The sequence below is a fragment of the Falco rusticolus genome, chromosome 6 (assembly GCF_015220075.1).
Source record: "Falco rusticolus isolate bFalRus1 chromosome 6, bFalRus1.pri, whole genome shotgun sequence".
NCBI lineage: Eukaryota > Metazoa > Chordata > Aves > Falconiformes > Falconidae > Falco > Falco rusticolus.
The window spans coordinates 77,268,631-77,281,904 of record NC_051192.1 but is presented as its reverse complement, the minus strand read 5'-3'; positions in this window follow the sequence as shown (position 1 = coordinate 77,281,904).

The following is a 13,274-nucleotide window of genomic DNA, read 5'->3' as shown; positions in this document are numbered from 1 at the left end:
TACCTGTATGAGAACTTGGCTTCTTTCACTGGCAACTGCACCTTATTTATTGATTCAGCTGCCTGCATGCACACACATGATTTCCTAATATATGTGTGTCTACAAGGAGAGTATAAGATGTTTGAATCTGCCTAAAATTTTTTTAGCTCTTACAAATTCATATTTTAGCCACTCATCATGGATACATGGGTGTTTGTGCTAATTAAAGTAAACATTCATATATATATATATATATATATGTTTTTATATATATATATATATATAAACACATATAGTACCTGTACATGGTATATAGATACATGTAGGCAAGGAAGATCATTCTTTGCTTTCTGTGCCAGGAAGAAATTGGGTTATGAATAGCTTTATCTTATAAGAGCATGAGATCAAAGGCTATACACTGATATCAAAAGTAGGAGGCCTATACATGTATTTAACTCATCCATTAAAAAAAAAAAAGGTATTTTATATGTTATTCTTCACAAACTTTTTGTTTATTAGTATTAGATTTTAGTCTGTGCTTTATTTTTGTGCATCTTACAAGGCTTTTAAAAGTAAGTAGGTCACCATGCAAAAAGGAAGTCATCAAATGTAAATCATTTCAAACACATCATGCTGTATGTTCAAAAGTGACACAGGGCTGAAAAAAATCAGTAGCCTGTTTTCAGTAAAATGCTTATATATGATCATATTTCTATTTTATACCTCTTTTAAACATGTGAGAGAAAGTGACTGAAAAATAATTCATGACAACACTATTAAAATATGATATTTAAGTATACTGACAAGAAGCTGTTCTAATCTCATCTCTTCCTTTCTTTTATATGCCTCCACTAGCTTCTTCTCTTTTGGTATATTCAATACAGTCCTTTCATCCCATTTAGAGAACTTTGCCTATCTTTTTCCTTATATAGTTATTGCACTCATTTTTCTCTCTGAACCATGTATTTCTGTTGCTCAGTATTTCTTCTCATGCTTCTCTTGCTCCACTTTTACTGTTTTTTCATAAGCTTCTATATTATTGGAATATTTTCCATATTCTAATTTTTACTCTATTAATAGCTCTTTGAATACTATCCTCACAGTATTGTTTCAGTTTTGTGGAAATACAGACAAGAAATGAAGGATATTGCTTATTTAAACAGCAACTTTCTGAACTTACCTGACGACATGACAGTTCCTTCCTTGATTGCTCCTACAAGGTGGAGATGTTTCTCAGTCCCCTTCTCCCCACCATTCCTCAGAAAACTGGCCCATCAATGGGATATGGGTTGGAATTAATCTGTCCAGTCTTGGACAGACTGCTAAATGTAGAGATGGAAGAAGTTTTAAATGTAGATGTCTATATCTGGGCTGCTTAGTCTCCTGGTATGGTCAACAAATAGAAACAGGTGCTTCTATAATATATTTAATTTAATCTTCTGTAGATTTCTGAAGTAAGTTAGATGACTCACATGCTGATAATTGCCCTTTTCCCTGTTCCGATGTAAATGTCTGAAGTTATGTGAGCTGAACCTTATTTCTGCTGTATCCTACAGTGGATAGTGGGATGGTAGAGGTAATTCCCTGTTTGATTCCCCAGTTTCTTTGAGTAACCCATACCCTAAGTCTGTTTCTTTCTCTAATTTGAATGGAAGTCAGACATTTTATAAAATTTCTCTGCTGGAGACCTGCCATTTGTAACAGGATGTACTTAAACTGTGCCTTTGAACCTGTCCAGGAGGGTCTCTGACCTGACACAGGATCCCGTCCTGTCAGACTGGGAGAGAGGAAAAATCCTTCAAAGTTCTTGTAAGCAATGAGAAAAATGTTAACATCTGTCTTTATATTTGGTCCTTTTAGCAGCACAGTTTCCCTCACCCTGTTTCTATTTTCTCTTTCCACTTTGTACCTCTTGGTGTTTCCAGTGGTCCCACACCAAGGTAGGGCATCACCGCAGCAGGGGGGTCACTGTTCCATGCCCTCCTGTAAGCTGCTGTCTGAGTGTCCAAGGGCAGGCTGCATGCTCTGACTCCTTCCCCCCGGGAGTACGGATGCAGGCAGGGGGATGCATGCTGGCTTCATACCTGGCAGAAGCCAGTGGGGTGCTGAGGCTCAGGTAGGATCTCTGTGTTGCCACAGTGCTTGCAGCCCCATTCCTCCAGCAAGCAATGGTACATGGCTGAGAACCACCACCCAATCCCTCTAAGTAGCTGGTGTCACCCACAGGCTCGGCATGGTATAGGCAAGCCCAGCCTGTGCTCTGGGATCCTCCATGCCTGGATACAATCTGCCACTTGAGCCCTGCCCATTAATTATCAAAAAATCCTAAGTATGGATGACTGACAATTGATCACCTTCTTGGGAAGGGGAGTTGTTATGATTTAAGGTGAGCCTTTACAAACATTCCCGAATTCAGAAAGTACATGGCATACCTCAAGTCAGGAAACCACATACCAGCTCATAGGAAGCCTTCTGGTATCTACCCTCCCAACTGTTGCTGCTGTGGAAGCACTTGCAGGAGTTAATGTCTTTTTATTCTCTCCTGGTCCAGAGAAAACCTTGATGAAATTCTGGGTTCACTCTCTTCTCTCTACTTGTCCTCATTAATGCAGTGCTCTTCTGTCTTTCTCTCCTTTCCTGAGTTGCTGTCTTCGAACATGTCTTGACAAGTTTCTTTTAAGCTATGAACCCTTCAGGGCCAGGGACATGTCTTGTTAAAATTGAAGAAGTGCTGTAGAAGTGATTTTTACCATGCTAGAATAAAATTTAAAAATATTCATGAGATACAATAAAACTCTTCACTCACATACATGGCCACAGTTGGAAATGCCCAGCTGAGAGCACAACAGACTGATACTTGCAGAGTAAGCTGCACTGGCTGCAAAGGTCTGTCCCACTAACTACACATTTTATAATTAGTAATAATCTTCATACTTTAAATATAACTGATAGAAAGGAGGAACTCCTCCATAAATTCATTTTTCAGTAGTTTAAAGGTTTAGTTTGTGATGTAGTGATGAATAGTGGTCTGAATGGTTTATTAATTAACTCTATATGTTATGATTCTGAATTTACACATTTTTCTTCAATCTGATCTTTATTATGCAAAACTTTTGAGCAATTAGCTTTAACAGAGAAACTGCTATTAAGCACTTAGAAATAAGTATGTGGGTGGCGTGTCTTGTGAGGTACCAACTACCATTAATTATGAGGCTGAACTTTTGCACTAAAGTCCTACTACCTCTGTGGTTTTAATATAGAATCCACATCTCTTATGAAAACATATTTTTGGAAATGTTCATATAGATTTTTCTTCCTGTTGTATTTTTGGACACAAGATGTTAATTAGAAAACTATAAAATCCTACTTGTTGCAAAGAACGTTGTTTAGAGGCAAGTTTAGTATGTAAGAAATCTCAACGTTTTTTATAGGCTCAAAATGAAAATAATTTTAAAGCTCGGTTGAGAATCACATGCGTTTATTTACAATAGAATAGCTAATACTTCTATTATTAGACCATTTAATAAATCAGATGAGGGATAAGTCACTCATGCAGTTTGTTGATTTTAAATAATGTCATAGCATGCTCCAGTACACTTCAATTTTTTGTGAAGTATTTATTTTTGCCATACTACATTTTCATATACTTGCTTTGTCATATTAAAGAAAAACATTTCTCCCATTCTGATCTGGACTTACTGTTTGATGAGGTAAAACAGTTACTCACTTGCTTTTTATTCCAGCTGGTTGGTAGTAAGGTAAATGTAAACGTAAAACGTGAGAGTTTGGAATAAAGAGGTGGCTGTGGAACAATACACTGTTTCTATCTTTCCAGGCAAATGGGATGAAGGAATAAGTGAACAGGGAAAGGGATATGATTGCCTGGAATGGGAATTGGGAAGAGGTAGTTCAAAAGTATTTCACCTAAGTAGGACTATCAGATCTTTTTTTTTCCAAAAGTATTTTGTAGTTGAGAAGAGAACATTACACATTCAGCCTATGCCACAAAATTAGCAGTTATTGTACTTCACTGGTTGATTTGACAGCTGCTGCTTGACTAAGCCATAGCAGTGGACAAATAAATTCGTGGCCATTGGATTCATGGAGTTCCTGTCCTGAAAGACTTACAAGGCATAGATGTCTTTAGTCAGAAATAGAAACACTTTAGTGTATTTTCTAGTAGCAGTTTATAAAGCACCAATGAAGACACAAATATTTTTAAAGGATTGAGTATACTTATGTACAACTGAAGTACCTGGAAAGCACTGGATTAGCAGTCTTGGCAACTACTTAATATCCAGGCATTTCGCCCTACCCTGATCACACCAATGTTTAGTCTTTTAAGTGTTCCCTGCAGCTGCAGATGCGTTGTGTACCTCTCTTTAGCATTTTAACATGGAGTGTCAAAGATAAAGGTGTAGGGCCTATGCACAAATAAAAGAGGAGCTTGTGGAAAACTGTGCAACAGCAGAATTGTGGCTACTGGCCACTGTACTGTAGGACTCCTCTTTCCCTTCCCACTTAACAAATCAACTAGGCCATCTTCCAGGACAACAGCTAGATTCCTGTTCCAGACTTTTCCACCCTGAATATTTCCATTGTTCACGTTTCTATAGCAGGGAGGAAGTGTCTTCCAAGTAAGATGACTCTAAGAAATGGGAATTGGTAAGAATTGTCTTTAAACTCAAGAGTATCACTGTTAGTCTGCAACCACCTATATTCACTAGCTCAGCAGGTAACAGATGGCTGTGGATTGCATTCTGCCTCAGGTACACACCTGAGAGGCACACTTTTGCAGATTTGTCTTGGACCAATGTTGAAGTGAACTCCTGACAGGCCCAGTCCTGTGGTGGGTGAGGAGCTAAGCCACAGGATGTGCTGTAAGGTAAAATCCAGGAACGCAGAAAAAGAACTTTATGCACAAAGGAAGGGCTTTTTTTATTTGTTTGGTTTTTTGACTTTCCTTAAATAAAGTAGGTTGCCCTGTGCCATTTTCTCAATGATTAGTCATGTAAAAACCTGAGTGAAAAAATCTTGTCTTGATTTGCAGAGTTACCTGGAGGAGCAGATTGGGTTATGACATTCTTCAGTTGATTCTCTCTAAGCTTAGGGCCATGTACTATTGCTACAAATTAATTCAAAGGGCTGCTAGAAATCTGTCCCTTGATGATGCTGGCTGTATTCCAGTCTTCATCTTCCCTGCTGACTCAGCAGCCAGCATTCACTTTAAACCCAAAGCTGGATGGGTCAGTAGAGTCCTTCTCTGCATGATGCCTTGAGTAGCTGCTGTGAAGAAGCACAGGGCCCTGAGGGGCTGGACACTGGGTCCAGGCAGCCTTTGTCTGTCGGTTCAGACTTGTTCTTTGGCCGTGAGATCCATGAGTGAAAACAGCAAAGGTATTTATCCTGTGCTATATTTCAAATCCCATGAGAAAAAAAATATACATGGTACCGTCTCCTAAACTGACACCATGAAGGAAAGCCTTAATTCCATTTTTTTGTTTCCTGCATGTCTAGAAACACATGCACACACACACACTTCATTCACATGTCCCCAGAGGACTTCTTCCTCATCATTCTTTCCTCTGCAGGGTCTGTGCTATGTCTCTGGGTGTTTGTAGATTGAGCAGCTTCCTAGTCTTTGTTCAGAGGAGATAGGAAAGGGAACCACAGGACATACTGGTGTGTCCTCGTTATGCAAGATTGGAGAGTGGAGGCTGAGCTGCTCTGTTCAAGAGTTCAGGTGAGATGAATCTGCAGTCTGTAGATATGAGCACATCTTCAGTTTCAGACACCACCACCAACAGGCTTTTAGAAAGCAGTGGGAAGATGCAGGCAAAAGTCACCAGCCCAGGTTTCTTCCCCTGTTGACAAATTGCTTCAGAGATGCTGGTACAAAATTAAATAGTGCCTCCCATGCAGAAATACAGGGTGGATCAGTCAGGTATATCCCAGAACAGTTTGGGGTTTTTTTTTGTCTGAAGGTGGCCCATTTGTTATGCTCTGTGGATGTGCCTGGGAAATGCTGGTGTGAGCATGAAGGCCTGAAGAGAATGGACACACCTTATGGGATTGATTTTTGGGAGTATCTTAAAGCATGCTATAGATGTTGTCGCAGACAACCCAGGTGATGTACTAGTCTATGTGAAAAAGCTTATCAGGGATTTTACAGGGACAGGGAGAATACACAATGGGCAGGTTGCCTGAGTAATGAATGTATGCACACACTTTCTCTGATAGAACTGCATTTAGTTTGAATTAAGAGTTCTTTTTCCTTATTTTTTCAGATTTTGGTATATCTCTACCCACTGTCAACAAGAGTGTCACTTTGTGCTCTGTTGTATTTTTGTGTGTATGGTCATCTCTTTCATAGTAATGAGGGATGGGGAGGGAAAGCAATTCCCTAAGATTTGATTTCATAAGTGAGGGAACTTCCAGGCACTGTGAATGAAGCAAACTGCATGATTTTACTCCCCCGGCCCCCCCCATTTTTTATTGTAACCACTTATTTTTAAATATTTTCCTCTTTTTTCTTTTTTACTCTTCACTCATGTAATATGTTTATTATACCACACTGAATAATCATATCTTTTTCAACTATAGATTTTAAGTGTTTCAAAAGATGTCACAGTAACTATTCTATAGACACAAAGATGTGAAATTGCTTTGCCAAAGAGAGAACAACAATAAAAATGATAACAGAACCTTTTCATTCCTCTGTCCTTCAGCTGCAATCTGTGGTGCTTTTAGTGCAGAACGATGACACTGGATGCAAAAAAGCTGGGATGTGTTCACAGAAGACATTTAGGAAAATTAAAATCTTCCATAATATAAAGGAAATTAATGCCTTGACCTCTTTAGACATTTATGCACAAGTTTAATTTTATTCATAGGAGTAATTTCTCAGAACTCAATAGGATTACTCATTTGGTACATAAAGTAAAACAGATTTAAGTGCCTTTGGGATCCCAACTTAATGTGGATAACATCGACGTTATTCGCGTTGTTTTCTGTTTTCTTTGAGCCCATACTCTAGACATTTTATTGTAAACTTTTTTGGGTTTGTTATTGGCTGTCCTTCAGAAAGAACTGTTACAAGGGGACAACTAGTCCTTGTCTTCTGTACTAAGTAAATGAAATTTGGTCCAAAACAGAGGAAAAAAAGAGAGAGATGAAACAACATGCACTATGAAAATCCATAAATATGGGATAGTTACAAACAAGACGTCAAAGCCTTTACCAGCTTCCATATAAAGAATGTCTTAAAGTACATAAATCCTCAGTCTTTTTACAGAGCTCTAGTTCATGTCTTTTTGCTAATTTGTCTATTTTTACTATTTCAATATATTTTGCAAGCCATTTTTCAATGGAAAAATTGGTATAACTAAATTTACCTTTGAAAAGATTAGATGTAAGTGGTTTAAAATGGGTAGTTTTAAGGGAACACCATCTGGTACATGGTTATTAAAAAAGCCCACAAAAATATTACATGACAACATTCATATGCAATTAAATTAACATAAACCCCTAAATTAACAGGTCCATTCAAACTGCTGATTATGATTAATTTTGTAAATAAGTTTGCCATAATTTTGAATCTCTGTTATGACCCCTGGTGAGTTGTAGAAAGGATTTTTGTAGGACACACACTATAGCAGTATTTGAGGGGATTAGTAGTACTTGAAAGGATAAGAACTGATAGAAGTCACCCAGCATTTTGTCTATCAGGTTACCTTAGTAATAAACATCTATAATAATGAAAGACTTGCAAAACTAGGTTTTTGAGGAGGTTGGCTGGGATTTTTATAAGCTCACTTTTTATGAGTGACTTAAAAGCACACTGAAAGTTATGGCAGGTATGGAATTACTATGTATTAATGTATTAATCTAAAATACTGATGAAAATCTACTAAACATTGCATTTTTGGGTGACACTTCATATTTATTTTGCATTTTTTTATAAAGTTGCCTTGGTCACTAATATCTCTTTGCTTTGTATGTATGGCAAGTTATGAACAGTCCCTGTAGTATTATACTGATTAACTTAATAGGAAGCTATGTGCAAAATAAGCAAAAATAAATAAATAACTAAACAAAGTACACAATCCATCCCTGTCAGCATTCCCAAGACACAAGTGAAGGACAATATTGCAATTTCTTGGTGTCAGCAATTCTGGTTTTGACAAGGTGCAAACTTTGGTTTGACAGAGATAGTCTTCAAAGAGATAAAACAGTTAGTAAATATCTTTATTTGTTTTGAATTCTAGGAGGCAAAGGTCAGTTATTACAAACTACTTAGGGAGATAAGCTGACAGGAAGATAAAGGGAGAACACTCCAGGAGCCGAAACATGGAAGCCTTTGTACATTCTGAGAACAGCACACTCTGGTAGAGACGAAAGGTGTGTGCAATGAGAAAGGGGCCTGCTGAGGCAATGTTAGGTAAACTTAAAATTTTTTTCTTCCTGCATGCCAGCATAACCCACTGTGGCAACACAAACAATGTTCAGTGAGTCAGCATTTGGGAATGTCCTTCATATATAAATATTGGTGCAATGCTGTATATCTAAAACCCCGATAAATGGCTGTTAATAATTCCAGGACAACTTTTAATAAACAAGTAAATATTTGATGTGTTCAGAAAACATGACAATGGCACCAAGAGAATAAATAGTGCTAGCAATTAGGTGAACAAAGGGTGGGAATCCCCTGGCTGACTGCGGGTGTCTGGTGTTAGTTGCCCACATTCATTCTTTCGCCCTATCTCCCTTAGATACCAATCCTAGCACGTCCCTTCTCTGGGCATCTGTCTTTGTCCATTGCTCATAGTGGCAGTCCAGTCAACTAGCTTGGATGAGATGCTGATGTTTTAGGTGGCTGAAATGAGGTAAGTCATGCCTAAAGTTTGTCAGCTCTCCTTCCACAGGTTTCTCCGCTCTGGTTTTGTATCTATCCACATATAATGTCTCAATATAACCTACAGACTTCATCCCATGTGCATGCGTGAGTGTTTATTAAGATACATGCAAGCACATTTGTCTGTCAGTTTTTTAAGGATGTGATTTGGTCTTTAAAAAGCAACTCATACATGGTATATGTCATCTGGATATATGAGAAGTTGAAAAGTAAGGCATCACCTCAGTCCTTTTCCAAACTATTTCAGAATTCTGTCAGCAAATGGTTTAGCATTTCCCCAAATAGCAGCCTTCTCTCTGTTGGATCCATGGTTAACAGCTCCTCACTACCAAAATAAGAATCTGTAGCCTATCCCCAAACTGTTTCAACCCTTGAGATCAACACAGAAATAGTTTGCTGGATCTTTAATTAGCTGAGACTGTGTTAAACACTGTCTTTTCCCCACAGCCTAACTCACAGGCAAAAATATACAGCTCTAAATTAAATATACAGGTAAAATACACCGGTAAAAAATATTTACATCTCACAGAGAAAAGTAAAATTCTTTTCCTTGCTCTTATTTTAACTGTGATAGAGTGAAGACAGGGCTATGGTTACCTAACCACTTTTGAGGAGGTGAGCACTATTCTTAGTGTCATGATGGCTGCATTGTCATTATGATTACACAAAGCTTTAAGAGCAGGAGGAGTGAGGCCTCCTACTTACCACCTTGCTGACATTGTTTACACAATTAAGATGAGCAATACCTTCACTAAGACTGCATAGCCCATCCTCTGTAATTTAGGCTCATAAATCAAAAAAGGAATAGTGCTATTGTATAGTTGCCTGCTCGGTACAAAAAACCAAACCAAACCAAAACAAAAAAACCCAGTATGCTCAGACCCATAATTTGTTTTGGGTATTTTTATAGCAATTTTGACTTGGTTTGATCAAATTGTGCATTATCTTCCAGAGTTGAAGTTAAAAAGAAAAGGCAGGTATGGCTTCAAACTCAGCAAGATTTGGCTACCAATGAAGTCAGAAGGAGCTGAGAGCCAAGACACCTGCTTTCATGTACGTAAAATGATGTCTAAGAGGGAGGCATTGGGTTTATCGGTGCTGAAGTCACTGGTAGCTGGAGGCCGTGAATTTCTTACTCCTACAGCAACTACACACTTGCTCCTGTAAGAGGGCAAGCTTCTAGGTCCAGGCTCCTGTCAAGTTCTAAGCTCCACAGGAACTTCCAGAGGCAATGTGTTTCTCGCTTTTGTAGGATTAATATTTCTTTCTCTTTGGTGAAAGCATGTTGAGAAATCCTGAACTGAATATTGTTCCAGGTGAAGAGAAAAAAGACTATGATTAAAAAAAAAAAAATAATATAAGAAATGATACATAACACATGCTGTATTTCAGGTTTCATTGATTTGACAGTGAGTTCACAAAATATCCTACTTTTTGAAATGTGTGATTTCTGGAAAAATCAAATTCAGTTAATCCTTCCCACTCCATCACCTTCCTATCCCCATCTCTGCACTGCCTGGGGTTCTTCTTTGTGTGTGTGGTGTTAGAGCTCTGACTTTAGCTAAGACTGTGACAGTCCCTCCTCTCAGCAACTCACCTCTAATGAGGTCTCTTCCAGTTTCTTGGACGTGGCCTTGGTGCTTGAGCAGCTCATCTGATGTTGTCCAGTGTTCACTGCCCAAAAGCTAATTGGACTTTTACACAGAAGTGCAGAAGTTAAAACAAATAGTAGAACTGCAAAATTATAGCATCCTTTTATTTCTATATGGTGTCTTAGATTTACTGAAAGGTTAGGTGATTTGCTGTGTTACATTACCATTAACTAGTTTTTGGCAGTGAGGTTTTAATATTGTATGAATCGTATTTCCAGTAGACTGGAGGGTTCCTTAAGGAAGCTATGTCTCATATTTAAGATGCTAGGACCAACAGATTTAAGTCTTTGATGTCATTTCAGACTCTTGTGCTTTTAAAACTGAATACATTGAATACAATTCAACTTATTATGTGTGATCTTTTAGCATAAGCCTTTGAAAAACACCTTTCTTTAGGTAAACCTGATGCATGAGCTGTTAACTTTGATAAAATAAACAAGTGGATCTGGTATGCTTTACAAAATATTGGCCAGTGTCTGATTTATTGCATGACATACTTTAGACACACTAAGACCTGCTGGCTGCCCAAGGGAGGTGACATTGTACTCACTAATATGTTTGAAAGAGCTTTGTTTTTTCAACTAACTGTAATGATTCAGATCAATATTTAGCAAGGTTTGCTTATTTACAGCATCTGAGGGCTAATCTTAAATACTTTTTTGTTGTTGCTTGAGTTGTAAATGTTCATTATTCTCAAATTCCAAACAATACATTTAAAACCATATTTTGTGGCCCTAATTACTACCTTAACTGTATAAATTAATAATAACTTTTTAAGATCCTAAAAAATTCAGTTGAACTACCATGACCTCTTCAAAATTCATCACATTACCTGCCAGTAAATACCATGTAGTCTTACATATGGGGTTGCTCAAAAGTGAGAAGGCTTACATGTTCCCTGGGGGGGGAAAAAAATAAAAAGAAACCCAGTCCCAGTATAGCCAGATGTTTATGCTCAGATCTGCAGCAAGACCAACACATAATAAATGTCAATACAGCTTCAGCTGTCATGATTTCACATTATGGAACCTGTTGGTAGTTAATCCAAATACCTGAAAGCTTACCACCCTTGAGAGACCCTTGTTGTAGAACACCTTCTTCCAAGGTTGCAAGCCTGGAGACTGGCAAATACTCTCCTAGACTGTAATGCTTTTGTGCAACAGAGTCTTTTTTTAAACCACTAATAATTAATTTTTAAGTTTAGAATTATGAACTTATGCATCATATGCATACCTGAGTGTGTGCAGACACTATTGAAATGTGATGTGGAATCTTTTCTAGGTTAGGAAAATAGTATTTATTTTCTGTTACATTTAATATTTTATTTTAAAACTGTCATCAGTGATTTTGTGTGAATGTGTGGTGGTTTATGTCTTTAAGAAAATATGTTAGAGATTCAGCTTCAAGTTATGCACACTTGAATGTCCTTGGTCAAAAATAAATGTAGTGACTATGACACAAAAGTGTATTGTGAAACAGAAGTCCTCAAGAGTGGTGTGAAAATGATTTCTATACTACTTGAACCAATGTACTAATCCTAAGATGTCCCGTAATTCACTGCAGAGAGGTTTTTCTCTTCCCTGGTCAATAGAAAACAAGCAGTGCCAAGGACAGCAGCTTTCAGTGCATCTCAGGAAAATCACTTAAGTTAAAATTGAACTACTGATAAATACATTTGGGGAAAACAAATTTCATTATTCCAGAGGAGAAAATGGTGTAAAAAGTTTATTGGTATAACATTGTGGAAACTGTATTTTCTATTTTAGTTGGGAGTTTAGCAAAATGTAAATTTCTTTTTTTCTAGAACACAGCATAGTATAATTATTTTGAATTTTCTCTGTGAATCCCAGCCCCACCCCCATCCCAGTTTCATCTTTTTTCATCTGAAGTTTTTGCTTTTGGAAAAAAGTCACAGTTCTTCATTCCAGTTTCAATATTTTTGAAATGTAATTGAAACAAATGGAAACTTTTGCGAAAATAATAATTAAAAAATATTGCAATATCATCACAATAATGGGGTTTTCCACTTTTTGTATACTTTATGATGAAAACTGATGTTTCTATGTACTATTTTACTTTGAGTTGACTGATATTGTATATGACAGAGAAATACTCTGAAAGTTCCTTGTCAGCTTTACTGATGGGTCTGATTCTGATGTCAATTATTCTTATTTACACTTTCTAGCTCTGCCAGTTTTAGTGATGATCATCTTGATTTACAAAAGTAGAAGTGAAATTAGGTCATTTTTTTAGCCAGTAAGGACAAATTTGAGGTATTTTAAACTGTAAAAAGGTAAAGAAAGATATAACTCTACGAGCTGAATATAAACAGCCTCATGTTATGAATGTGCAGTTATCCAGAATGTGCTTAACTTCATGCTAGTATTCTTGACTTATTTCTTCTGCAAGCAGAGTTTGAAAATAACAATAAAGTAGAAACAGAGTTTACAAATCTACAAAATGTAATGGTATTTTTAATTTGGAAAATATCAGTTAGAGTGTTTGTAGTGGGTCACTTAAGTTAGAAGTATAAATAAATATATGGATAGCCAGTTTAGGGGGAAAAAATATCTATCCAAAATATTCAATGGATAATTCTTATTAACATTTGAAGAAAATTATCTAAAGAAATCATCAACCAGTATAGGGGGAAAAAAAAAAACCCAACACCCATGAAAAACAAAGCAAACCACAATTCATGTTGGTAACATGCAGTTTTATGAATTCCT